This window comes from Mastomys coucha, unplaced genomic scaffold (assembly GCF_008632895.1).
Source record: "Mastomys coucha isolate ucsf_1 unplaced genomic scaffold, UCSF_Mcou_1 pScaffold12, whole genome shotgun sequence".
In the NCBI taxonomy this organism is placed as follows: Eukaryota; Metazoa; Chordata; class Mammalia; order Rodentia; family Muridae; genus Mastomys; species Mastomys coucha.
The window spans coordinates 54,351,157-54,378,674 of record NW_022196894.1 but is presented as its reverse complement, the minus strand read 5'-3'; the positions used below and the strand labels follow the sequence as shown (position 1 = coordinate 54,378,674).

Sequence of the window (27,518 nt, the reverse complement as noted above, 5' to 3'; positions counted from 1 at the left end):
TTTTTTTGTCAAATTCTGGATGACTCTGAGGTAGGTGGTTCAATGACCTTTCTTTAAAGTTTGTTAAAGGAGTATCTCTGCTATGTAATATTTGTATTCATTGAAAATGGGCAGAATTTTAAAGCATTTTCCTCTACTACAAATAAGTAACATAGCAAGATTTATCTTTGGTTTGATATAACTAGAAATATATGTTAGTGGTTTATATGACCTCCAGTCATGAAGCACTGAAGAAAACTCATAAACCAGAAGCAAAAGAGATGGGAATCCTCCCTGCTCCAGGACGTTGCCTGCAGAGATTGTCTAAAGGAGAAGAGGCTCAGAGCAGGTAGAGTTCAGATTTCTTGAGCTAAACATTGGTGAGAGGAATTTGAGGGAGAATGAAAGTGACTAGATTTAAAACAGTGTTTGAAGTAGAGAGAGCTTTCGAGAGAAAGTGGGGCCTTAGATCCCTTAGGGGATCTCTGGGAGGACAGCATTCGGGTGAACAAAAGGCCTTTGAGGAAACTAATAATATGCTAGGATTGAGGGTTGTTATGGTGTAGGTCTAAATGAATCCTGTACAAATTTAAATTGTGGAAACTTAATTCCCAGTTCTGTATGCTAATGTGGCGGTGGGTCCAGTAAGGAAGTAATTGGGATTAGGTGAAGTTATGAGGGCAGGGCCTTTTGATGGCTTAACTGGCTTCTAAGGAGAGGAAGAGGTTGCACTGGCTAGCTTGCTGTCTTTTTATAAGACATTATGAGGAGACATTATGGTCAATATGAGGAAGCATGATGTCTGTCTCTCACCTTCTTTCCCTGTGCTACTGGCCTGTGAGGAATAAATTGCTTTCCATTACACACTAGTTAGTCTGAATCATTTAGTGATAACAACAGCAAAGGGAAACGAAGAGAGAGCTTGGCACTCATAGAAGGCAAGGGATATTGCCCATCCTGGTCATACTAGAAAGCCTCTAATCTATGAGTCCATGGAATTGAGCAGTTTGGAAAGGCTCCCTGGGTAGTGGGGAATTACTGGTCCAGTCTCAGTGCTTCTCTGTATACCAACAAATCATAAAGTAGCAACTTCCCCAAGAATCCAACTATGCCCAGCCACTTAGCCTTATCCCTGAGTAGAAAAATATTTATAAGAATTTTAAAAAAAAAAATCTACTCCCAGTTTACATAAACCACACAATATTTGGCACCTCAAAACAGTAAATCAGTTGTGTTTAAAACAAAAGGTCACTATGCCTAGCCACCCTGGAGGAGTATTTCCACAACTGGTTAAGTCAAATAATTGACTTTAGTGTCACGTTTGGAATATAACAAGCCAGAGACAGCCAGATCATCATCTGTGTGAATATTTGCTTTGGCTCCTGAGCAGCAGTTTATCTTTGGTATCTATTATTGTTTAAGCAAAAGTACTTCCTATATTTAATATCTCTCCATTGGGTTACTGAACTGGCTAGTTTTGTGTGTCAACTTGACACAGGTTGGAGTTATCACAGAAGGGAGCTTCAGTTGGGGAAGTGCCTCCATGAGGTCCAGCTGTGGGGCATTTTCTCAATTAGTGATCAAGGGGGTAGGGCCCCTTGTGGGTGGTGCCATCCCTGGGCTGGAGGTCTTGGGCTCTATAAGAGAGCAGGCTGAGCAAGCCAGGGGAAGCAAGCCAGTAAAGAACATCCCTCCATGGCCTCTGCATCAGCTCCTGCTTCCTGACCTGCTTGAGTTCCAGTCCTGACTTCCTTTGGTGATAACAGCAATGTGGAAGTGTAAGCTCAATAAACCCTTTCCTCCCCAACTTGCTTCTTGATCGTGGTGTTTGTGCAGGAATAGAAACCCTGACTAAGACAGTTACAGTAAGCTAAACTCAGCTAAGTTATTATTCTCCAACTACATGATATTTTCTGAGTAACGGACAGTAAAGGTTAGCAGGAGAGGCCTCACTAGTCTTCTGAAGCAAATGAGTAAGATTCAAAAGTCATAGGTGGGAGTAAGGACCGCACTGTGAGGCATGATCTCAGTGAGGTTAAGGTTCGGAGTCTTTGAATCCCAGTGTGGCACTTGGCAAGAGTGAAGAGGGCCACATCCCATTAATGTGGTGGCAGAGGATGATGATCAAGGACACTTTCATTATCAGATGTTAGGGTCTGTCCAGTTCCTTGTCTGAACAGCATCTCTTCAGTCCATAACTGAGCTCTGCAGGTTAAGCCTGACTATCTCTTCTCCCTTTATAATTTTGTCAGCTTTTAACTCGCGTACCATGGCTGTGTGTCTCACTCACTCCTCTCCAATCCTGAGGGTCAGCCTGACACGTTCTAACCTTTGCATATCTTTGTTAGACATTTCCCTGCCAGGACTAGTTTTGTTCAGGTTGACATGAACCGGGCCCAGACATTCTTTTCCACTCTGCCTGTGCAGAAATGGGAATGTTTTTCTTATAATTATTAGATACTTGATGACTAGAAAATTTTCTTTTCTTTTCTCCCTTTATTATTATTTTTTTTTGAGAATAAGACACTAAATAATGTATTTATAGCTCAATGCCAATCACTCTGCGTTCAAACGACACTTGAAACAAGTTTATCATGTACTGGGAAGCTAGAGCCAAAACCAGGTTTTAGATAAGCAACTGAGAAGCCACGAACGTGAAAGAGAAAATGTCTGAAATGCCCTGTGCTTCTGTGTGTCCCAGTGGCTGTCCAGGTTCAACAGCAGGGACACATTCACTGGGTGTCTCTGTACATTTCCTCGCCAAGAAATAAGGTTCTCTCTCCCAGCTCACAGAATCAAATCCTGAAAATAATCATCAAATTCTTCTTCCTGTGACTTTTCATCTGTCCCTGGCCGTGGGCCCTTCCAGAACGCAGAGTCTGAAGCACTGTACTCCTCATCAGCGTTTCTGCTTCTAGAATCTTCGGACCTCTTTGAGGATGAATGTCCTTCACCCTTTCCCTTGGAAGCTTCCTCTGAAGATGATGATCTAAATTTCTTACGAGGTGACTCGTCACACTCAGTCTTGGTTTTAGACTTTGTTGTTGTTGTTGTTGTTGTTGACTTGATTTCTTTTCTCCTGTAATGAAAATTTAATTTAAAGGAACATTCTTGGAATAATCTTAATTTAACAAGTGTGTTTCTCTTTTCACTGTGCTCAGTGTAACTGAAGTTGCCTTCCCAGCTCCTCAGGCCTTCCTTTTCATCACAACATTTTTTTCCACACACACACACATACACACACACACACACACACACACACCAAAAAACCCCCAAAACCTGGCCTTTTCCTGAAATTACTTCTTTTTCTATTTACCACCTAAATTCAAACTTCTTTTCTTTGTATCTACTGAGATCAGCTATGCAGTATTCCCTGAATAATGTATCATAGTATTTCTTTGCAAGTCTCTTCTTGCAAGTCATATCTGCTTCATCCTCCTCATTCCATAGGAATCTATGATTTTCTCGTATAACATCCAGATCTGTCTTATCATCCTCCCCAACCCTTTAAAGCCCTCTCTTTTGCCACCATAGTACAAAATATAGCCATTTACATACTTTGTGTGCCTTTGATAAGCATCCATAGCTATGAAATGAACCTTCTACTTCTTGCTTCTTCCCTGTCCAGCAAGTCTGAGGCAACTTGTTTATGAGCCACCTTTCCAGGTCTTTCTTTTTGAAATGGTTTTGTAAGCAGCAACTCATCTTCAACTGTCTTCTTCCTCTTTTTGCTGGATCCTCCACCTTGCTCATCCTCAATAAAATCAGAGTCATAGCCTCCATGCCCCTGCATCCCTTCCTTACCGCTCCTCTTCTGTGTCTGGCAAGTTTGCCCCAAGAGTCCTGACAACTGCAGCCATGACCCAGGGCCTCAGCGAGCAGCTGCAGGTCTGCTCCAGTCCTCTAGAGCCATGCAGCGCTGTCGCCTGCACCAAAGCCACTGCTGGCTGCATGCCTGCCCCTCAAAACTTTTCAAGTTGTATATCACAATGGGGTGACACTATCATTATGCAATCAATATTTGACTGTTGGGGAAATTCAGACTGAAGGAGAGGGTCAGTCAATCTTTGTAAAAATTGATGTCCCACCACTTGGGACATTCCCAGGGGCAACTTCTATGGGTAGGGTGATTGGATGGGGCTGAAAGAATGTGGGGAGAATGGAAGTTAGTATTATCATCACATGGTCAGAATAATTCACTTGATCTACTTACACGATCTAATAATTGCTGCAATATTTGCTGGGCGGTGGTGGTGCATGCCTTTAATCCCAGCACTTGGGAGGCAGAGGCAGGCAGATTTCTGAGTTCGAGGCCAGTCTGGTCTACAGAGTGAGTTCCAGGACAGCCAGGGCTATACAGAGAAACCTTGTCTCAAAAATAATAATAATAATAATTGCTGCAATATCCACAACCCTAGACGGAGTGTGCTTAAAATTTTATTTTCTTCCAGTAATTATGCACTGGAGGAGGCTCTAGCTTGGCTTTATTGTTGTTTTGTTTTGTTTGTTTTTGTTTTGTTTTTCTTTCCAAGAGAAAGGGACATCAAGAGGATATTAAGAAGCTTGCAATTCTGTCTCATGAGTTCAGGATTGTTCTCTGTATTTCTGGACATGTCTAAGAAGATGGAACCAAGGACAAGTTAAACTGTGGAAAAATTCATTGAAACTTGATATAATCTATGTGATGCTAATTATGAAAAGTGTTGCTGACCTTGCTCTTTAGAATTATGTTTTGTGGGGGGTGACAGGCAAAATAGGGTGTGGTGAGTGGGTGAGACTGTTTCAGATAATCAGCTAGGCTAAGTGGTTCTCAGAAGGGAGATGGTATTGCCCAAGGAGTTAGCCTGGCTGTGGAAAAAGAGTCAAGAGCATTTACCTTACCAGAGTCCCTGTTTGCTGTCTCCCTCTCTCCCTTCCCTCCTCCCTCCCTCCCTTACTTCCCTCCTCCTCCCTCCCTTCCTTCTTCCTTCCTTCCTTTCTTTTTCAATGTGTACATAAATTTTTAATTGTTTTCTTTCTTACAATATATTAAAGTCTAGGCATAATAAGGAGAAAAAGACTAAGACAGTATTTATTAGGCTTGAGACTGAAATTCTAATAGAAGGTGGACAAGACAAATCCGATTAAGCCAAACTGTTCTTGCAATGTGATGACTCCTAATTATTATTTTTGGCCTTACCTAGATGTCATCCACTTACCACATTTCATTTAGCCTTATGTAGCCTACTTAATGTGAGCTATTTTTCTACTTAATGGAAATTAGGTTCTTTCTTTCTCTGTCTTTTTGAAATAAAATATATAAGTAAAAGTCCAATAAGGTACAAAATGATCAGGCAAAGCATTATAGACAAAAAAATCCCAACCAATCAACCAACCAACCAACCAAACAAACAAAAAAACAAGACAAAATAAAACAAAACAAAAGAACCCTCAGAAAAGTACCATTGAGTTTGTTTTGTGCTGACCATATACTGCCGGGCATGAAACTTGCCCAAGTATAGCTTGCATATCCACTGATAATCCACTGAAGAAAACTAATTTTTCCTTTGTGAGCTGTTGTCAGTTGGAGATAACTTCTGGGTTAGGGATGGGATCTCACGTCCACTTCCCCTATCAGCACTGGAATTCCTGTGCAGGCTCTGTGCATACTGCCATAGTCTCTGTGAGTTTGTATGTACACCCGTCTTTTTTCTGGGAGGCATTGTTTTCTTGGTGTCTTCCATCCCTACTGACTTGTGCAGTCTTTCTTAAGCACCATATCGCCAGTCTTATTTCATTAATCCACTGGTTTCTCTTTCCTTTATTCTCATGCCATTTCCCAAATCTGCAACCGTCTGTCAGCGACTTCTTGCGGGTCCCATTCACATAGAAATTCCACAAAATTATGAAGATACTCTACCTGATGGCCTTCCTCATTTGGGTGAATTGTGTATTGGATGGAAAGGAAAATGTGCACACCACTCTAGAGAACCTTCCTTAGTTTTCCTGAAATTAAAAGGACCCCCACACCCCTGCTAAATTTCTTAACTGATATAGATTTTTGAAAAGTTAGGGATGGAACGAGGTCAAGTGGGGGTGGTTTGATTTCGAGATGCCTTTGATTCATACATGGCATTTAGTCATTGAAGAGGATGCCCATTGTAACCCCACCGTAAACATGGAAGTGTCAGCTCTTAGGCTGAAGTTCTTTACAGCTATGTTTTAGTTCCTTACCGATCACTGGTGATGTTAAATCATGAGACTTATTGACAGATTTGGCTATGGAATATAATTCATAAGGAAAGTGGTAAGGCCTGGAAGGGCAAGTTTGCAAGATGTATCACTGGCTAAAAGGATGATATTTCTTCTTCACCACTTGACATAACTTCAGTTATGTTCCATGCTTTACTTAACAGGTGTCATTTACAAACATCTGTTCTTTACAGTCACACACAGCTTCCTTACTATAGGTGAGCTGAGAAGAACTTGGGGAGAAGGGATAGAAGCAGTTTCTTTTCTGATCATAGGAACTGCTGCCCACTCATTTGTCTTTGTTGAATTAATCTCCCTTAATGTGTTCTTGGAAGCTGTTTCTTTTCTGGCATAAATTGCATGCTCATTTAGAGTGTCTTATGGAGTTATTCAGTGGTTAGCAATATGCATTGCCTCCAGCTCCAGGGGGATCTTCTGACCTTTACACACACACACACACACACACACACACACACACACAGAGAGAGAGAGAGAGAGAGAGAGAGAGAGAGAGAGAGAGAGAGAGAGAGAGAGAGAGAGAGAGATACATGCACACTCACACACATATATCAATCAGTCATTCAATTATTTTCTAAAAATTTTTAAGATAAGACCTGCTCCCGTGTATAGATGTATTCTGTATGCACATCACTAATCTAGTCTTATTGGTAGATCCAAATACTAAAACCATCATCACTGACTATGAGGAGTAGTTCCTGGGTTTTCTTCCTCTTCATCCATGCAGCTCTGGTAGAGGGTGTGAGCTGAGGTACTCATCCTCTTCCTTGTGTTGAAATGAATATGAGGTGGTGGCTGGCTTGGTAATTTGGTCCAGGTGAGAGAAGCAAACCTGGAGGTGGGCAACGTCTTCATGGGAGCCTCATACTTTTACCTAAGTGGGCTGGCACAACAGTGTCACAGAATCGGAAGACAAATTTGGTGCTAGTAAAAACAAGCACCAAATGAGCGTAGTTACTCTTCAGTTATGGGAGAAGCAGCCGTGAACTGATCACTTTCTGATGGACAAACACTCTGTTCTCTGGCAAACTGGAAGCTTCATAAACGGACTGACAACCAGATTTATGTGTCTGAAGACATTAATTACAGAGTGCTGTGGGCCAGGTTTCTGTCAGATGAGACCCGGTGGAAACTGCTAACAATAAATAAAATGTCCACAGAGAAGCTGGGAGTGGGAAGAAGAAAGGGAATTAGGAGAGGGATTGTTGCAAAGAGGATGCTAATGAAACAGGCTTTTTTGGGGATAGTACCTACTGTACAGTACATCTTCAACACTTATAACCCTTGGGGACTTGGGCAAAAGTAAAAGTTACTAATTTTAAACTTTTTTTATTAGTTGCTTTTGCTATACACAAAAAATGTGTATGATGAATGTGTGTGTGAACATGCGTGTGAATGTGTGTGCATACTAATTATGTGCATGAAAGACTATGTACGTATGAGTGTGAGTGGTGTATGTGTTTGTGAGTGTGACTGTAACCTAAGAAGCATTAGCCTATCTTTTTTTTCTTTAATTCCAGAAACTTAGCACTAACTTCAAAACAAAACCTTAACTTTCACTGTCCATGTCTTATCAGTCTTGCATCTGTACTGAAACCAAGGCAGGTAAATATCTTAGAAGGTGGACATGGAGTGTTGCTGGCCCAGGTCTGCTCTTGGGGGTATCCAGGCACCAATATCTATGGGCCAGACTGGAAGGAATGAAGCTTAGCTGAGTGGGTGGGTTACATGTGAGAGGGTGTGGGAGAAACAGCCTTCCCCTGAGACAGTTTTCAGTGAAGCAGCTCTCCTTTGTTGGGGGTAACAAAGACTATATAAACACTGGGGCCTGGGTAGGGGGGTTTGGAGTGAGTGCACATTATTGGCTGGTGCTGAGGTGCTAAGAAGGCTTCATTTGCATGAAGAGGAATTCTAGGTTCTTGCTGGACATGTCCTTATAGGAAGAGAGGGAGTTTAACCTGCCATCTGGCCACCAGCCACATGACTACTACCTCAAGGGTGCAGATGTGGAGATCATGAGGCTACATGTGCTGGGACATACAGGCACAGAGCAAGGAAGAAAACAATCCTACTCTGACAGTCTCAGGATGAGATTTTCAGAGTTTGGACCTATCTCAATTTTACTCTTGTTCTGGACTGGCTCCCCCAGTGGCATCATTCAAGGTAATGTAAGCAAAGAGCCTGTTGTGCTGTCTGTCATATGGTATCGTCACAGTGCAATCTAGCTCCCTTGAGTCTTCCAACTCCTTTTCCAGCTCCATTCTCTAGCCTTAAGGCCCCGGCCTGTTGAATTTGACTCTTAAAATCACAAGGATTCCCCTAGTTGGCTTATTGTATTGTAGATGATTGAGGCAAAGCTTAAATGACTCAGTTCTAATGAATCTGTAGAAAGAAACATATATCTTAGGCTAGATGTTACCATTGCTATTAGTCAGGTGGAGAAGAGATTAAAGATCTTTGATGCTGAATTTTATTTCATTTGATTTCTGTGACATTTTACCCTCTCGGAGTGTAATGGAATTTAAAATTGAACTAAAAAGCCTTCCACCCACTGTAAGTTTTCTACCCACATTTTCAATCCAACTATCATTTCATCCATCCATCCATCCATCTATCTTCATTACCCTTTATCCACCTATGTACCAAGGATTTCCTATGGAAGTATCTAGTCCATCTAATTCTGAGAACTAGGAATCTGGCAGTGAGGAAGAATACAGGTGAAATCCTTCATTCATAAAACAGGATTTATAGGGCATTGCTTTTTATAAGGAAAAAGGTGTGGGATATAATAACATAATAACTTAGTAAATTATGCAGTATATAAAAGATAATTACTATGGAGAAAATAAAGTAAGAAATAGAGATGAGGTATTGAAGCAATTTTTAAAATATGTTGATGTAAAACTATTACATTTGAACATAGCTTTAGAGGGAAGAGATTTTCAAGTAGGAGGAGCCCCATGTGCCAATGCCCTAATGAAGAGGCAAGCCTGGAATACTTTAGGAGAAACGGGAAGACAGCATGGCTGGTGAGGAAGAGACTCTTGACTGTGGGATGTTGGAGAAGTGATGATCTGGCTTGGGTGGGTCATGGGGAGGGTGTCCTTGTGTGGATTTGGGCTTGACTTGCACGTCTACAGAACTACAGAGGCAAAGTTGAGTCTAGCTGGGAGATTGTCTTAGTTACTGTTCCATTGCTGCGAAGAGATATATTGACCAGAGTAACTTATAAAAGGAAACATTTAATTGAGGACTTGCTTCCAGTTTCAGAAGGTGACTTCATGAACAATATGGTGGGGAGAAAGGCATCAGGCATCAGACATCAGGTGTCAGGCATCAGACATCAGGCAGCAGGCAACAGGCAGACAGGAAGTAGACATCAGGCAGCTGGCAACAGACAGCAGGCATGGTGCTGGAACGCTGAATGAGGGCTTTCATCTGAGTACATTGCAGAGAGTGAGAGAGACTAGGCCTGTCATGGGCTTCTTAAATCTCAAAGACTACTCCTGGTAGAATACCTCCTCCAGTAAGGCTACCATACCTTCTAATCCTTCCCTAAACTGTTCTACCAACAAGGGGCCCAGTAACAAATATATGAGCCTCAAAGGGCCATTATCAATTCAAACTACTTCAGAGACAATTGTAATGATGCTCTCTGCACAAGAGTGGTAGCAGCGGAGGTGATGCGGACTGGCCAGATCTGGGCGTATTTGGAGGTGGAATGTTTTTCAGTGGATTGGATGGGGGAGGTGAGAGCCAATTCAGAGTCAAGGATGGCTACAAGTTTTGCTGTGAGCAGGTCCTCCCTAGTCAGGTATGTTAGGAGTTATGTTCTAACCTACGTTCTAGACAGTTCTCAGTCTAAGAGGCATGCTAGACATTTGAGTGGAGAAACCAGGTGGGACAGAAGCTGAACACTCAGGGCCTGAAGTTAGGCATTTGGGAGAAGTGGGTATATGACACAGTGTTTCAAGCAGGATGAGTCCTCCTTCCCCAGAACTGAGCCAAAACAGAAAAGAGCCTAAAAGGAGGATCCCTGGGACATTCTGGGTTTGAGAAGTTAGACATTTAGGAGACACAAGAAAGGAAGCTTCCAGACAGAGGGAAACAGATAAGACGTTATCTTTCAGGGATGAGGTGGAACTCAGCTCTGCTAAGTTCCATAGAATGGGGATGTTCCGTAGAATATGGACATGAAGGGCTCTGTTGACCTGCTGAGAGAGCTAGCTAGCATGATAGATGAATGGCAAATGATACCAGAATGAAGCAGGGTGGGCTGAAGGCAGAGGACATCAAACTTCTGGCAAGCTTTCCCCCTGCCCCCGATCCAGAGGATCCTAATCTCTCAGAGACTGTCTCTCAATTATTAACCCTGTTTCTCTTTGTCAGACCTTTGGAATGAGCTGAGATGGGGTTCCCATCTAGATGAGTTTGTCTCTAGACTCTGCTGAGTCCAGGGATTGCAACTACTTCTTTCTTTGTCTAATGAAAGGTTGTCATAGATCAGGTCGTACCGAACACAGCAGGACACATCACCCTAGAATGCAAGGCAGAGATTCTGCTAGGAGCTAAGTTCCTTCTGTCATGTGCTCAGGCCCCATAACCAATGTGGATAAATGGGTCCCAGGCAAATGGGACCCACCTCCAAATATACCTGGATCTGTCCAGTCCTTATCACCTCACTGCTACCATTCTTATGAATAGAGCATCATTACAATTGTCTCTGAAGTGGCTTCAATTGATAATGGCTTTGTCTCTGACTGAAGTGGGATGGGGTGAGCTTTTAGTTCTTCTTCCAGCCTCACCTTGGTAAAGATTTACTGCCGTGGACCGGCCTATCTGGGCCTCCCTCAACCCGTGGGAGAAACCAGGGGTCCTAGTCAGGTCGACAAGGCATAGGCGAAGAAATAATGGCAGAGACAACACATGAAGTATAGGATCTAAATGTATTTCTTAGAAATGGCATCAGACTTTTACAGTCATTGCAAAAGAGAGATGGTAAATCTGGCAGCTCAATAGTTGAGGTACATCTGAGGCTATCTGAAACACGCTGGGTCTAAAGCAGTAGCTATCTCCTCTGGATTGGTACTGCATCCCCTGGGCCTGGGGGAATGTGGATTGCATGAATCTGAGTCCTAGCCCATCTAAGTTCTAGTGCTAGTCCTTCTGCGAGTTCGAGTCCTTCTTCTTCTCCCAGTCCTTGTGCTAGTGAAAAGCAGGCTTAAGTAGCATACAGCAAGCAGGGCTGATGTCAAGAGTCACATAGGCAGGCGGGAGTTGAGTCTGGTAGCTAGGTGTGAAGCAGGAGGAAGAGGGGTGGAGCCCTCCCTGTTGAGGTAATTAGATATTCTTATGCTAATTCTCTGGTTCTAGCTGGAGGCAGGCAGTGAGGAGTTCTGACCTCACACTTTTAGCTAATGTCCTTGAGTGGAAGCCCTTTGATTACTCTCTAGTACGTAAAACATTAAACTAGGATAGTTGGAAACATTGTGTCAGACAGGAGACAATGCCCAATCTTATTTATTTACGAATCATTTCTTGGGGTAGCTTTATGCCTAATTATGAGGTCGTGTTGACGATTGGAAAGACTAATCTGGAACACGTCTGAGTTAGGGGATACCAGCGACTAGTCTGAAATCCAGGAGGCACAGAATCCCTTTTGGGGTCTTATTGCCTCTTATCCTTTATCAGGATTTTATCCCCGATATTTTGGATGTGACTGGAGTAGACGAGTGTGCGTAGCAATTTACATTCCTCTCAGTTGTGGCATCTTCTTGGCAGGACCTAGGATGTTACAAGTCAGCTGAGGCATTCCCATACATGCCCTGCTGCTATCATATTGTGCTAGCTGGGTGTAGCATCTTACTACCCACGCAGGCTATAGGGAGAGAATAATGCCAGTCAGAGTTGCTCATATGGGTAGCCTGGCTCCTGGGTAGAGTCATCCGCTATTACTTGACACCTCTAGCTCATCATTGCGAAGTGTCCCTTTGTTTGGTTGATTGGTTTTTTTGTTTCTTTGTTTTTTAACAAGCTAATATAAATAGGAGAGGTGTTAGTTTTTAAATTCTGGAGTTTTGTCTGTGTTTGATTTGGGAGTTTTGACATAGTTCTTCCCTAAGCCTCTTCTGAGGTAGCTATTGTTCTCCAGTGATCTTCTGGTGTCTTCTTTTGGAGTCATGCTTATGGTTAAGATAAAGAGTAACAGTATTGAAAAGTGAACCTTGATGACCGATTGTAAACCCAGTGTCCCAGAGGATGTCAACCCTTCATTGACCCCTCCCTACTCTTCTCTCTCCCACCAGCATTCCTTGTCACCTCTTCTTTTGGAGGCCACTCCTCCTGGGCCTTTTGGCAGCTAGAAAGTGAGGTGGGAATGTGCAGGCAATGTAGTCTTAGTCCCTCAAGATGTTTGCATTGCAGAACTTTGTTTTTCTTGATTACTCTGACTTTGCCCTTATGTGTCTTGCTATTTTTAACAACAAGAGTCTGTTTTGCTCCATTTCCATCTGAATTCCAAAAACCAGTGCCCTGCACTGACATCCCTGAGCCCTTAATCTTGCCAGGCTTTTAGGCTAGCCCCTGCCTGATGTCATAGCCACTGTAATCCATCAACTCAGCCCTTTAAGAATGAAATCCTTTTATTTTTGTATTTGCTGTAATTATTAGCATATTGATTACAAACATTGTCTTAGGATTTTACTGTTGTGAACAGACATCATGACCAAGGCAACTCTTATAAGGACAACATTTAATTGGGACTCGCTTACAGATTCAGAGATTCAGTCCATTATTATCAAGGTGGGAGCATGGCAGCATCCGGGCAGACATGGTGCAGGAGGAGCTGATAGTTCTATATCTTCATCCGTAGGTTGCTAGGAGAAGATTGGTCTCCAGGGGGCTAGGACAAGGTTCTTAAAGCTCACACCCACAGTGACACACCTACTCCAACAAGGCCACATTTACTCCAAAAGACCACACCTCCAAATCGTACTATTCCCTGGGCCAAGCATCTTCAAACCATCACAAGCACTAATGGCTTCCCTGATATTCTGTACACGTACATTCTGCACTGCTCATATCCATTGACCCTCCCACTCTTCCCTCTCTTCTCTCTGCCTCTTTCTTTCACACCTATCTCACCTTTTCTGTTTCTGATGTACTTCACTTAAGGAGGTGCTCTTCTCCATATCCATTTCCTGCAAATGACTAGATTTCTTCCTCATACATATTGCATCTATAGTATTTTTTATATATCTACTGAAAAGCCCCAAGAGGCAGATTCTTATCTGTTCTTACTAGTGCTTGGCAAGCAAGGGCATGCAGGTACCTCTTTTGTATGCCAACTTTATTTCCTTTAATACATGCATTCAGCAATGGTAGAGATGGATGATATGGTAGTGTTGGTACAGATTTACACACCCTGCAACAGTATGCAAGGGTTCTCTTTTCATGTCCCACAAGCCTTCATTATTTTCTTATTTGCTGGTTGATTGATTTTTTTTAAAAAAAATCATACTGGAATATATTTTATGTTGAATGTATTCTCTCCATATACCCCCTTTGCCCTCTCCCTACCCATTTCCCTCCTCATTATTGCTTCTTGATGATGGTTGGCACGAAACAGCATCTCATTATGGTTCTGATTTTCATTTCCATGATGGCAAAAGATATTTAGCAGTTCTTCAAAATGTTTGTTGGCTGTTTGTACAGTTTTTTGAAAGGAGTCTATTCAATCACTTGCCCATTTTTAATTGCATTATTTCTTGTTAAGTTTTTGGAGTAATCTATATGTGCTGGGTATTAATGCTCTTTGTGGTTAAGTTAGCTGGGTATTATTACTCCTTATGGTTAAGTTAGTAACGTGTCATCCCTCTACAGGCTGTTCCTTCACCCTGGTGATTGTGTCTTTGTTTGTGCAGAGGCCTCTAAGTCTGGGGCAAGCGGCCTCCATTCCTTTGTATTTGAAATCACTGCCCTTGCCAGCTATAAAGTGGTTTTCTTCTGTTTTCCACTAGTATTTTCTGCATATCGAGGTTTTTGGTCTGTTTGGAGTAATTTTTTTGCCCAGGGTGAGAGGGATGGTATTCAGCGTTCTCAACATGGATATACAGTTTTCCCAACAGAATTTGCTGTAACTATCATCTGACACTCATTTTTGTCAACTTCATCAAAAATTGGTTGGCAGGGTATACATGGATTTATTTATTCCGGGTCCCTTATCGCATTCCATCCCTCTATATGTCTGCCAGGATGACTTTGCTTTGCTTTGTTTTGTTTTTCTTGCTTGTGCTTTCTTATTAAGAGAGTGACAATACAGTTTGGCATGTTGGCTTGTTATATAATGTTGACTGTGTTTCCAGCTTGACACTGTAATGTTGTCTACACTATCACTGTGGCTTTGTTGGTCTCAATTAGTAGGTCTTAGCATAATGCCTACCCTACAAGAGTTGACATGACTCACTTCCCTGTAGGACTTACAAAGTTGGAACACCCTAGTAATTCATGCAGCTGTGATCTAGAGAGCAGAGTATATGGGTGTGCCTTCTGTGGTTACTTGCACAATGGGAATGGTAGCCTATCAGTCAGTGGGAGTTCCATAGGCACTATGTTACTGGTTAAAATGATTCTGGACTGTGCTGAAGGACTTGAAGCTCTTATTTTCTGATTAGACACTGTTGCAGATCCATAAACTTCATGGGAAGATGTATGCACTGGAATCATAGCTCTTCTAGTGTGACATTCAAGTACAGCCCTGATAAGGCTTGTGTCTGACACGTATAACAGATCCACACAGATGGAGTGTCAGCAAAATTGTGCATTTTTTCTCAATTGTTCAACTGGGTGTGTCTTTCCAGGAGTGAGACCTTGCTGTGCCCACTTGAGAAAAGGTTCGTGGCTGGGAGTTCTTGCTGCCTCACCCCTTTCCTTAGTTTGAAGTGTCTTTCCAGGTTTGAATGAGATGTCAAAAGCTGAAAATAATCTTAATCTTAAGCACAATGAGAATGAAGCTCAGGTGGCAAGGTGTCTGCCCAAGGTGTGCAAGGCACTGGGTTTGAACCCCATTGCAACTAAAATAAAATAAAATAGCAACAGCAACAGAAAAGAAGAAAAAGTAAAATAATGATGATGATGATAATAATATTTACAACAGTAGTAGTACTAATAAGAGTAATGGATCATGGAAAAAGAAGGGAAAATAATCTTGACTGAGATGTGGGACCAGTGAAGAATGAGAGAGACAGATTGTTACCTATGCTGAGTTCAGCTTCTCTTGGGTTCATCTTAGGCTGAGTACTTTGGGTATTGGCTGCAGCTTACACTTTTGTACGCACAGACACTGATTTACACATACTTGCACCCTGCATTCTTTTCAGCAAAGTACCTACGAAGTGTTAAGCAGGGATGATTTACAGATGAAACAAACTTGAAATTCCTCTTAACTGAGTTTCAGAGTAGAGGAAGTTAGCACTGAATGTGAGCTATACCTGAACTAGATTGTGGAGCATTTTATAATGCATGCATGTATGTATGTATGTATGTATGTACGTACATATCTATGTACCTATGTATCCTATGTATGTTCTTATTATTTTTCATGGTGTGGAAGCATGCCAGAGCTATTCCCTGGCCACTCTGAAGGCAGCTGAGGGCAAAAGAACCACAAAGTTCTATGTCGGGGGGGGGGGGCAGTGACTGCTGAGTCTGCTGCCTTCCATCCCAGGGGAGGGTTCTACTTGTAAATAGTCATGCCCCAGAACTGAAGGGCAGGTTCCTTGACTTGCCAATCCTAGCGGGCAGTATCACTCCCTCCCGCAGCGTTAAGCCTCACACCCCTATGTTATAGACCACTAAGAGTCACTCCCAAGAACCAAGACATTGTTGAGCAGCTCCCTCTTCCAGTGATGAAGGGTAATATCCATGAGATCCTAAAAGGAGACTACTGCCCTGTCTTCCTGCAACCCAAACAAGGTTCAACTACAGGACCCTTTTCAAAACAGTTCGAAGCTTCAGCACCCTAAGAGTTCACACGAAGATACAGTAAACTTGTTTAACATTTGCCTGCTCTATAGACCACAGGTCTTTCTATCTATAGTGGCAATAAGCCAGCAAGATGTCAACCTTTTTGCTATGGAGCTGACTAACAGTTTCTCTCTTACTGGGAGTCTCCAACCCTTACCCCTCCTAAATGGGATTTCACTGGCTCAGCAACCATGGTATGTGGTAGGTGCTGGAATACGCTGTTTCTTGTACCAGGATATTATCCAAGGCTGGGTTTTAGCAGGTTTTGTCTGACACAACCTTTCCCATGCCTACAAATTTCTACAGGCAGATAAACTCTTGATTTCAGTTCTGTGTTGAAGAGGAAGAAGCTAGTTCTTGGTGCCTCTCTCATAGACCATCATGCCCCATTCTGGATGGAGATATAATTTAAAAGTCTTAAGTCTATGGTGTTGTCTATTCATCTCTTATAGTCTTAATTCAGTGCTTCCAGATTCTAACTCCTTTAAAATATTTATTTATTTATCTTATGTGTATATATGCCTGAATATTCTACACCTGAATGTATTCTACACCTGTGCAGGTATTATTCAGAGAGGCCAGAAGAAGGTGCCAGATTCTTTGGAGCAGAAATTAAAAGTAGTTGTAACATGCCATGTAGGTACTGGGAACTGAACCCCGGTCCTCTGAAAGAACAGCAAGTGTTCTTAACCATTGAGCCATCTCTCCAGCCCACTTCCATCTCTCTATGAGATAGAATACAAGGACATGACATTATTTATGAAAAGAAATGACATCAGTTTTTAATATGACCATTAGGTCTGTTGACTAGACCTCTTGGTTCTCTATTACCCTTACCCAGTTGTTGCTGAGGCTTAGGAAGGGAGATTTAGACTGGACTCTAGTACAGCTCTCCCCACTGGAACCAAGTCAAGGTTTTGAAGCAAGGGTTATACGTAGTTATAACACAAACAGTTTAAGGCACTACTGTGAGTTCCATTCATAAACATCCTTCCTACTAACTCCAGGGAGTGGACAGTTCTGTCTAGGGTGTTGGGAATAAGAAGGAATTAAGTTCCATTTGTGATCTCTAATACTTAGAGATGCCTAACACTTCCCATCCTCTGGTGGAGGGAAGGAGCAGAGGCTACACTATATATCCTCTACTTCCTGTAGGTCACATACCAGCTCTCAGCTCTCTGACCACACTGTAATTAGCATTGCTTTCTTCCTCCCTTACCACGCTATGATTATGCTTCATATGACTCTCACATATTCCTAGACTCTCAGCTTTTCAATGTTCTTAGTAACTTAGGATATGTTTCTTCTGGAATGCTTTAAGGTGCCGTGGGGTGATCTGTTGACACACTCTGTTCATAGTGCTATGATGCACATCTGGACGTCAGTTCTGAGTAGGATGTAGATATTCCTGTTTTCTTTTAGTTCTTTGGACACCTCAGTACAATGGGGTGACTGTTCACAGTGCTGTAATGCACATCTGGATGAGGTTTCTGAGTAGATGCAGGCATTCCTGGCTTCTTTTAATCCTTTGGACACTGCAGTACAATGGAGTGATTCTTACCTTTAAAATGGAGTTGTGGACACACTCATAGTTTATGCATTCGTTAATTTACTTAGTAGCCAACTCCCATTCGATAGATACAGTGATCAGGGACATAGCCACTCGTTTCTAGAAGTTTATTGTCCAGTTAAAGAGAATCTATACAAAAGTGGTGGTACCTTGAAAATACAGAAAAGGGAGACTCTCATCTTTGAGAGAGAATCCTAGAAGGTTCTGCAATGACATGCTTCTTGAACAGAAGAAAACGTTCGTACCCACTCTTTCCCCCTTGTCCCCTCTCCCTTCCCCTCCTCATTCTCTTCTTCCTCTTCCTTTGCTTTGTGGGGCTGAGTTGAATAGGGCAATGTGTTAGTTGGGTGATGGCAAGAAGGGCTGCAAGCTAGATTTAGGAAGGGATGTTCAAGCTCGGCTTCTTTAGGGAGCTACAGGTGAATCCTTTGGTTTGTTCTTAGTAAGTTGAGAGCAGAAATGGGATGAGGGCCACTCAAGAAGTGGAGGACATATCCACATTATAACAATTGTACCATAGTTCTTGAAGGGAGGAGTCATCTATGGCATTCAAACCAGTATCTGCAGGAGATCTGGGATGTGTCACCTGGTTGTCATACATAGCCGTTTTTTCCTGTATACTTGTGAAAGGCTGCTGTGAATGCAGGTGACACTGAAGAGAATGTTGCAGTGCACATGCACATTCTGCTTCTTTCATTCCAATAACATGTGAAGTTGCATGACATCTTTGAACAAATGTCCTTATAGATAAAGGTAGGTCTGGTAACTCACTGTCCAGGCTGATGGGAAGCCGAGAATAAAACTGAGGACACTACCAGTGTCTCCTCAGCAGATGTTTCTCACTTCCCCCTCCCTTTCCTTCCTTTCTTCTATCCCGCTTATGTGTTTGTCATATACATTTGGTATCTGTTCAGTGGCCATTAGCCACTTGCAGCTACTGAACACATAAAATGTGAGATGTTTAGGTGGAGAATGAGTATGAAATTCCCTCTGCCTTGTTTACAACTCATTGTTTCCAGGACACTGCTCCCCTAGGAGAGGTGGCACCCATTTTTTTTTTGAGTGTTTGAAAGTCTTCCTAAAGAAAGCCAGATGTGGCTGGTTCCAGAGACCTTCAGTTGTCCTCCTTTCCTCCTACACTGATGTTCTCATAAAAGACCAAGTCTTATTTTTAACTTTGTTTCCACTTTGCAATCTTATTTTCTACAGAATTGTGGAAACAGACTCTATAGGGGAAAATGTAATGCCAACTGCTTTATTAGCAGTATTTTTCTACTGGTCACATGTTTAAGTGGTACAACAAGGATGTATCTAGGTGGAATGGGGTGTTTTATTAAGTTCACTTGACCACTGAGAATTTATGATAACTACATGACGTACATTCTCCTCTGTAGGTTATGTACATGGCACTGGGACTTTAATTTTATTACATTTATTTATTGTGTGATTTATCCAACATCTGCTTGTCCTCAGCAGTAGGAAAACTCATGGCGCTGACAGGTCCACACAAGGCTCCCTGACTATTTGGAGCTTGTGCTCTGGTGAGAAGAAAGCTCATGCAGAACTACCACAGAGCACAGCCTCAATGCTGTCAACTCCTCGGACCAGCGTGTTCTTCTTTCAGAGTGGTTAGTAGATAGCATGAATGTTAGTCCCTTCATTTCTTTTTCTTACCATGCTAGCCTGACTCAGACTCCTCTTCTCAGAAATGAGTATCTGCAATAAATTCTTGATCGCTTTCCTCATCTTCAGCTTCCTTCTCCCCTTCATACACTTTGGGTGTGACTGTTGATTCAGTCTTGCTGAAATACCACTGAAGCACATACTCTGCTTTCTCCAAAACTGTTTCTAGCACCTTCTTAGTAGATGATCAGCGTGCTGTGAAGAGCTGTATTTAGTTCACTTTCTAATTTCTTTTTAATGGAGTTGGAGAAACATGGCCAGCAGCTAGTTCCCTTAGCTGAGGCTCAGCAGATGGAAAGCTTAACTTCTAGACAGGATGGTCCCTGCCCCATGTTAGCCCCTGGATCAAACCTATCAGCATCTTCCCTGTCCTCAAAAGCTGAGGACAGTCCCTTCTCCTGGATGGCTGACTTATGTTTGCTCGGCCTCCAGAATTGCCAGACAGAGTCAAATCCCAGCTGCATTACCAGACAAGGCATGGGAACTTTTCCGCTAAGTTATTTATCTATTTTCCAACCTTTAATTTCTCTGTCTTTTAATACTAAGGTACTGATTGAACCCTTCAAAATTGAGCAGATCTATGAGATATGGTACATGGAATATTTAGTCAGTTCCCGCTTCATAGTGAGTCTTTATCCATGCCTTATGCTCACATCAGTGGTAAAGTGCATACATATTAATGAATAAAGTTGCATCTGGGGCTTCTAGATTTTGGTCACATTGCTATCAGTTATTACAGATTGGTAATCTGTGGTCCAACTGTTCTATGTTCCGTGCTGCTTGCCAAAAACACTGGATAGGGACACTGCATTGTAGTGCCATGGAGCTGAATGGGACTTCCTGAGACTCTCGGTGTCATTACCGTGGTCCTGTGTGATGCCCTCCATATACCCCAGGGAGTGAGTTAAGAGGCTTCACTGGCTCTTTGTGTGACTGGGACTGCTGTGGTAGTTTCTGCTCAGCTGTTTCTAGTCTTCTGTTCTATACTCCAGAAAGTCCTGTAGCTACTGGCTGGTCACTTGCCTCTGTTCTTCTTTACTTTTTGGCTTCATTTCCAACAATGAGGAACTGTGAGCTATAAGCCTGTAAGCAGGTGACACGGGAACCTGGGTTTCTAGTGACACCTTCACTTCTCTCCTGGTGTCTCTTGTTAGACTTCCTAAGCTCCCTCAGAGAGAAAGCAGGCATGGAGTTGGCCGAGTTAAAACGGACATGGATTTCTGGTGTCAATATCAGGTCGTCTTTCCTCATTGGGTGGGGAGAGGCTGCAAGTCGGGACTCTTTCATAAAGTCCATTGTTAGGAGGAGCAAACAACTCAAGCTCTTCTCATATAGAACATCCTCTTAGATGCCACAGTGTGATCTAAACTAAATGAACAAGTTACAGAGAAGAAGCTGGCCAAAATGCTGGAGGTTTACATTTATGCCTGAGGCCCTTCCTGCATCAACTAATTTTAGACTGCAGTAGACTGGTCATGCCAATCAATGGGCAAAGAACTAGGTGTTTCTGGTCTCTTAACTGATTTAAACGGTGATTCTGTGGGGGCGGGGAAGAGCCTGCATTCACCATCCATTACTTTGAAGTTACACCAGAAAAGGAGTTAATTGAGCAGAATACTGTTTCTCTGTGTTTTTGATCAAAAATATATTTTAGAAGAAGTCACATATCATCTATTTTTGCTGGGATGTATATTCAAATGCATCCGCATGGCTTAAAATTGATGAGCTAAATCCTTCTAAGGAATCGCTGAGCTTAGAGCCACCACCAGCCTCTCTGTTGTCCTTCACAGAAGACAGAGTGTGTGGTACAGTTGGCTGATAAGAGAAGAATAGACGTGGCCTAGACTCAGTGAATAATAAATGTTTGTAAAATAAGAACGCGTGAGAGCCGGTAAAAAGGGAAAGGGTCAACACCTCATTTAAACATGTCTTCTGTATTAAGTAGTTTCTGTTGACAGGAAAAGAAATACAAGCTGAGGTTCAGAAGTTCTCTTGCATACTCCGTGCCTCCTCCTCCACTAGGATATAGTTATTCTTCACCTCCTTATGATAAAATACTCAGCTTGGACTATTTAACACCAGGAAAGGCTTGTTTTGCTCAGATAATGGCATTGTATGGGGTAGATGATGTTTTGTCTCATGCTGGATGATAACAGCAGAGAAAGCAAGAAAAGGAATTAGGAATTTCACAAATATATCTCCTACTTCTTTCCACTAGCTCTAAAGCTTCTAGAACAACCCAAAACAGCAATGCTGTCTAGATGCAAATTGGTTAATGCATGAAACTGTGGAGGGCATTTCATATTCAAACCATAACTCTCTACCTTCTCTCTCCAAAGGCTCATGGCCTTTGTCTCCTAATGCATAAAGTATTTAGGCACTTCCCAAAAGTCTCCAAAGTCTTAATATTTTCAACATCACCTATCTCCGGTATTGATATGATGCCATTGCCTTTCTGTTGGCAGCCTTAGGGGCCTCGCTTTTGGACTGGTCCCACGCTCGACTACTCTTTTGTTCAGCTGATGTTCTATGTCCCTGTTAGCAATATCTAACTGTTTTTCATCTCCTGGAAGACAGGAAGAAGAAATATGAAGGGAAGGACTAGGGAGTGGGAATAACCTTCATAAGCGTGCTCCCTGACTCCCTGCTCCAGCAAGCCCCACATTTTTAAGTCCCAAAATTTTCAAAGATAAACCCACCAGCTAGAGACCATTGTGAAGTTCCTGACATTGTGGTGTGGTAGGCATTTAATATGTAGACCACAACAGCTCCCCATCCCTATGTTTTAAATTAGTTGAAAGGAACAGTCAATTAACAGCACTTACCACAATACCTTTATGTCTGTCCTCTTTACTCTGGGCCCCAAGACTTCACTCAGTAATGCCAAGACTTCCTAACGTTTTCCATTTATGACTGCTTTTTGTCCAAGAAATGTTTTAATGACTCCAGGCATGCAGGCATATGAAATGAATATGCATCTCAAGCATTTATTGTTAAATATCATGAAATTTATTTTATTTGTTTTGTTTTGTTTCGTTTTGTTGTTGTTTTTTTTTTTTCTGAGACAGGGTTTCTCTGTATATCCCTGGCTGTCCTGGAACTCACTCTGTAGACCAGGCTGGCCTCGAACTCAGAAATCCACCTGCCTCTGCCTCCCAGGTGCTGGGATTAAAGGCGTGAGCCACTACTGCCCGGCATGAAATTTATTTTAAAACAATTCTTTGGTGGACATATAATTGTCTCACATATTAAAATTGATAGAAGGGCTGGAAAGATGGCTCAGTTAATATCATCCTTGTCACATGAGCACGAGAGCTGGAATTTTGTCTCCAGTTCCCATATAAAAGCCAGATCCGGCAGTATGCATCTATATATTAACACCAGGGAGGAAGACACAGGAGTATCCCTGGGTCTTGCTGGCCAGTCAGTCTAGCCAAATTAGTGATTTTCAGGTTCAGTAAGAGATTTTGTTTCAACAAGTAAGGTGGTGGAGAACTGAGACGCAACATACAACATCAGCTTTGGGCCTTTGCACACAAACATGACACAACACAAAAACACTTGTACATGTACTCGTGAACAGCAAATACATATTCAAAAAACTTGAACTCAAATTTGCAGACTAATGAAGTGGATATGCTTGTTTATTTTTGCAATTACATCTTGGGGTCTGGAGAGATTGCTCAGTGGCTAAGAGTAGCAGCTACTTTTGCAGTGGTCACTGATTCAGTTACCTGCATCGACTTTGTAGCTAACAGCCATCTATAGCTCCAGTGTCAGGGAATATGATGCCCTTTTCTGGTCTCCATGGGCACTGAATGCACGTGGTACATAGACACACATGCAGACAAAATACCCAGACACATTAAATACAAATAAAAAAATATGTCTTGCCTAAATATTTAATAATGAAGACACTGAATAGCTTCATGGTTTTTCAAAGTTAATATTTTGGTTTCACAGTTCTCAAATGCTGAGAATGCTACACTGTCTAAATATGTAATATAAAATGGCAGAAGGCTGTTTAGGACCATTTCATTCATTGTTGGAAACTCTGCCTAATCCCAAGTTAAATTTAATTTAATAGTTATTTTTTTAATGACAAGTCAGCAACTCAAACAGAAATTTTAAAAATCAAAGATTCTAACACAGTAGCAATTCAAAGATACACATACTTATTTGATCCTTGCATGGTGGGCAATGGCAGTAAGAAAAAAATTAAAGGTCTTTGTTTTCTATGCTTAACTAGCATGTTTCTGTAAGAGAAAACTTGGCACAAACAGTGAAAAGACCCATAATAATTCACAGCAAATCGATAGTGCTGAATCTGAGCTGAAGTGTGGCAATGTCCATTGGTGTTGAGTCACATGACAGCAGGTTCTATGTAATGTGCACTTGTGTCCAGTTCAGAATGAAGGATGCAGTAGAATCCTATGGTACAATGTAGACAGAAGCTTCCAGAAACATCTTAATCTAATTCCATGTTCTACTTTTAATTAATTCTTGGTCATTGGGCATTCAAAACCCTTTTACTCTGAAGGAGTTTGTCACAACCTTTGTGTTCCATTCCATGACTTCATATGGCATTGTGATGCACACTTTAAGAAGCTGGACTTTATTCTACTTGTTTTGATCTAGGCAAGAGTAATGATTTAATGGCTTTGTTGCCAGAGTGCTAATAATTCTGAAGATTTTAGAAGCATGGTGGATCATTATTAACCAACAATATAAGTCTTAATATATATTATATGGAGATTTTTAACATCAGATCTTTTTGATCCTATCTAATCCCATCCTGCAACTAAGGGATATACTTTTAGTATTTAAGAGTTGATGAAAAAGACTTATTCCCAATTTGTGTGGACTTTGGCAATGGAACCTTGGCCCAATGATATCCATTTTACCTGATGGCACCAACAATATTTCAGTCAAAGCAATATCATTGTCCAAGTGAGGAGGCAGAGCAAGGGTTCGTTAGTAGTAAGACATAGCCTGGGTATGATTCATAAAAAATGGGGTCACTCAAATAGACATGTCGAAATAGCCAGTAATCACAGACAAGTCCACTTAGGATACTGAGTAAGAGATGCTGGGTATTGCTTGAGAAGTCACCCTGAGCTATTACAATATAGAAATCCCTTCTGAGTTTCTAGAGAAATACACAGCCAGCTTAGTGAAATTGTAATATGGAATCATATATGAAATATCTTGGGCACACAAATTGCATAAAATATTTGAAATAGAAATTTCACTAAGTAACCTGTGATTATTCTTTGTTGCTGGGGACCAAATCCAGGGGCCCTGTGCTAGCTAGACAAGCATTCCACCACCTTACTAAATCTCCAACCTGGAGTCCTGTGCTTTCCTTGCTGTTGCTATTGCTAAACCCTACGGCTCTGCCTTTAGGTATCCATAGTGGTAACATGTGCTAAGCAGCAGGAGTGACCTCCTGTACAGCTGTCTACACAGAGCACTGACTCATTCTCTTAGGACATTTCAGATCAGTGTCAAAGGCTCTAAGGGAGGATTGCCTCAGGAGTTTGCCTTTGTTCCTGACCCCAAACTCCTAAAGAAGTCACTGATCCTTCTTTGTTCCCTTGGCCTATTCTCACTGCCCTCAAGATATCTTAATGAGCCTGCATACCTACTGTGTGAGATAATGATCATCAAAGGTGGAGAGTGGTGGTTCTGGGTGCAAATTCTGGCTTTAAATGTGGGCTAATAGGACAGAGAGGATGTAGGACAGAAGACAGCACCCGTCCATCAGAATCCTGCGTTTGAAGAGGAGGCTAAGCATTCTCTGTGGCAGGCTCTGAAATTCTTTATCTTTTCTTGTTTGAACTTGAATTTTAAGGAGACTAGAGTTTATGAGTCTGTCTGTCTTATTTTTACTCTCTCTCTCTCAAACATATACACACTTGTTCACTCTCTTGTTCAGAAGAAAAGCTACTTTTCTCAACTTATTTAATCTTTAAATGGAATCTCCTCACAGATTAAAAACTCAGAAAATGCGTAGAGCACTATGGTAAAGACAAAGAAATAACCGGGAGAGGAGGTATCATTTGAAATGTAAATAAAACATATCTAATAAAAATAAATAAATAATAAAAAGACAAAGAAATAACCGGGAAAGGAGATATCATTTGAAATGTAAATAAAAAATATCTAATGAAAATAAATAAATAAATAATGAAAAGACAAAGAAATAACTGGGAGAGGAGGTATCATTTGAAATGTAAATAAAAAATGTCTAATGAAAATAAATAAATAAATAATAAATAAATAATAAAAAGACAAAGAAATAACCGGGAGAGGAGGTATCATTTGAAATATAAACAAAAAATATCTAATAAAAATAAATAAATAATAAAAAGACAAAGAAATAACCGGGAAAGGAGTTATCATTTGAAATGTAAACAAAAAAATCTAATAAAAATAAATAAATAATAAAAAGACAAAGAAATAGCCAGTGTGAACGAATACATTAGAGCTGTGCACCACAGGGCATACCTACCCGCAGACATGATTTCCAGCAAATATCCCATCCTAAAGACCCTGTGACATGTGCTTGGTTATGGTGTCCAACCTGGACTCAGCGTATGGAGACATTTAAAGGGAAATTTGCTTAAGTTTCTCACGATAGAGAGGAAACGAGAGCTGGGAGGGCAGAACATGTGAGTCTGAGAAATACGCTGGTGCTTTTGCAAGGCTGTTAGCCAACACTCTTGGCATTGTTTGACTCGTAAGACATTTTGAGTGAAGACAGCTTAGTTATAGAGATGAGCAAGGAGCTCTGAGCCAGTGAGAAGAGATGGAGGATCCAGGAGGTCATGTCAACATGCTGTGCCTGAGCAACACTATGATGAAGAGCCATGCAGGTGCTGTGGAGGCGGAGGGATACAGAGTAGGTCGGGGCGGAAGGTAAAGAGCAGAGGAAGAGTCCACTCCGAGCTCAGGCCTCTCGGACCCAGCAGTTTCTGAGATGTTACTTCATTATCAAACCCTATGCTCAAAATCCAGATCTCTGTGTCCTGTTCTTCCATCCCTTATATCCTTCCCAGTTTAAAAAAAAAAAAACTTAAGCAGATATAAAAAAATTGAGCAACACACTAAAAGATGGAAATATTTTCCATGCTTGTAGATTGAAAGAATTAATAATTTGAAAGTTGGCCATTCTACCAAAAGCAATCTACAGATTTAATGTAATCTTTATCAAAATCCCAATGTCAGTCTTCAGGGAAAAGAAGTAATATAATTCATATGAAGGTTCAAAATATTCCAGATAACCAAATCAATAGCGAACAAAAAGAAAAAGACAGGATATACCATTATACTAGTTTCAAGTTACACTGTGTAGCCATAATGACAGAAACAATACAATATTAGTATAAAAACAGATGTGTAGATCAATGAAGTATAATATGCAACTCCAGATATGAAGCTATGTAGCTATAGCTACTCAAGTTTTGGCAACCATACCAAATATGTGTATATTGAAGGAAATATGGCCTCTTTCACAAATTATGCTGAAAGAACTGATTATACCTGAACTACATGTAAAAGAAAACTAGATCTCTGTCTCTCACCATGTACAATAATCAACTCCAAATGGATTAAAGCACATTAATGTAAAGCCAGAAATTCTAAAACCATCTGAGAAAACACTTAAAAATATAGGTGTAGGCAAGACAACTGTGGTCACTTAGGAAATAATGGCAACAGTAACCGAAATGGGACCCATTGAATAAAAAGTAAAACTCTGGAGAACCAAAGAAAAATTAATTTTGTGCAGAGACAGCCTACAAAGCGAGAGAGAAATCTTGGCTAATTCGATATCTGATAGAGGACTAGCATCTAGAGTACACAAAGGACTCAGAACACTAAGTGATAGTAAATCAGTCATCTAATCAATAAATGGGTCAGTGAAATGAGCACAGTTCTCCAATGATGAAGTACAAATGGTTAATGAATGTATGAGAGAGAGAGAGAGAGAGAGAGAGAGAGAGAGAGAGAG

General features: G+C 41.4%; 1 protein-coding gene and 1 pseudogene across 1 annotated transcript in view; one reads left to right on the top strand and one right to left on the bottom strand.

Moving 5' to 3' along the window:
- Tmem45a (transmembrane protein 45A) overlaps nucleotides 1–27,518 on the top strand; it is an 85,094-nt gene that overhangs the window by 9,877 nt on the left and 47,699 nt on the right. The gene's annotated exons all lie outside the window — the stretch shown is intronic.
- LOC116086003 lies at nucleotides 2,438–4,032 on the bottom strand (annotated as a pseudogene).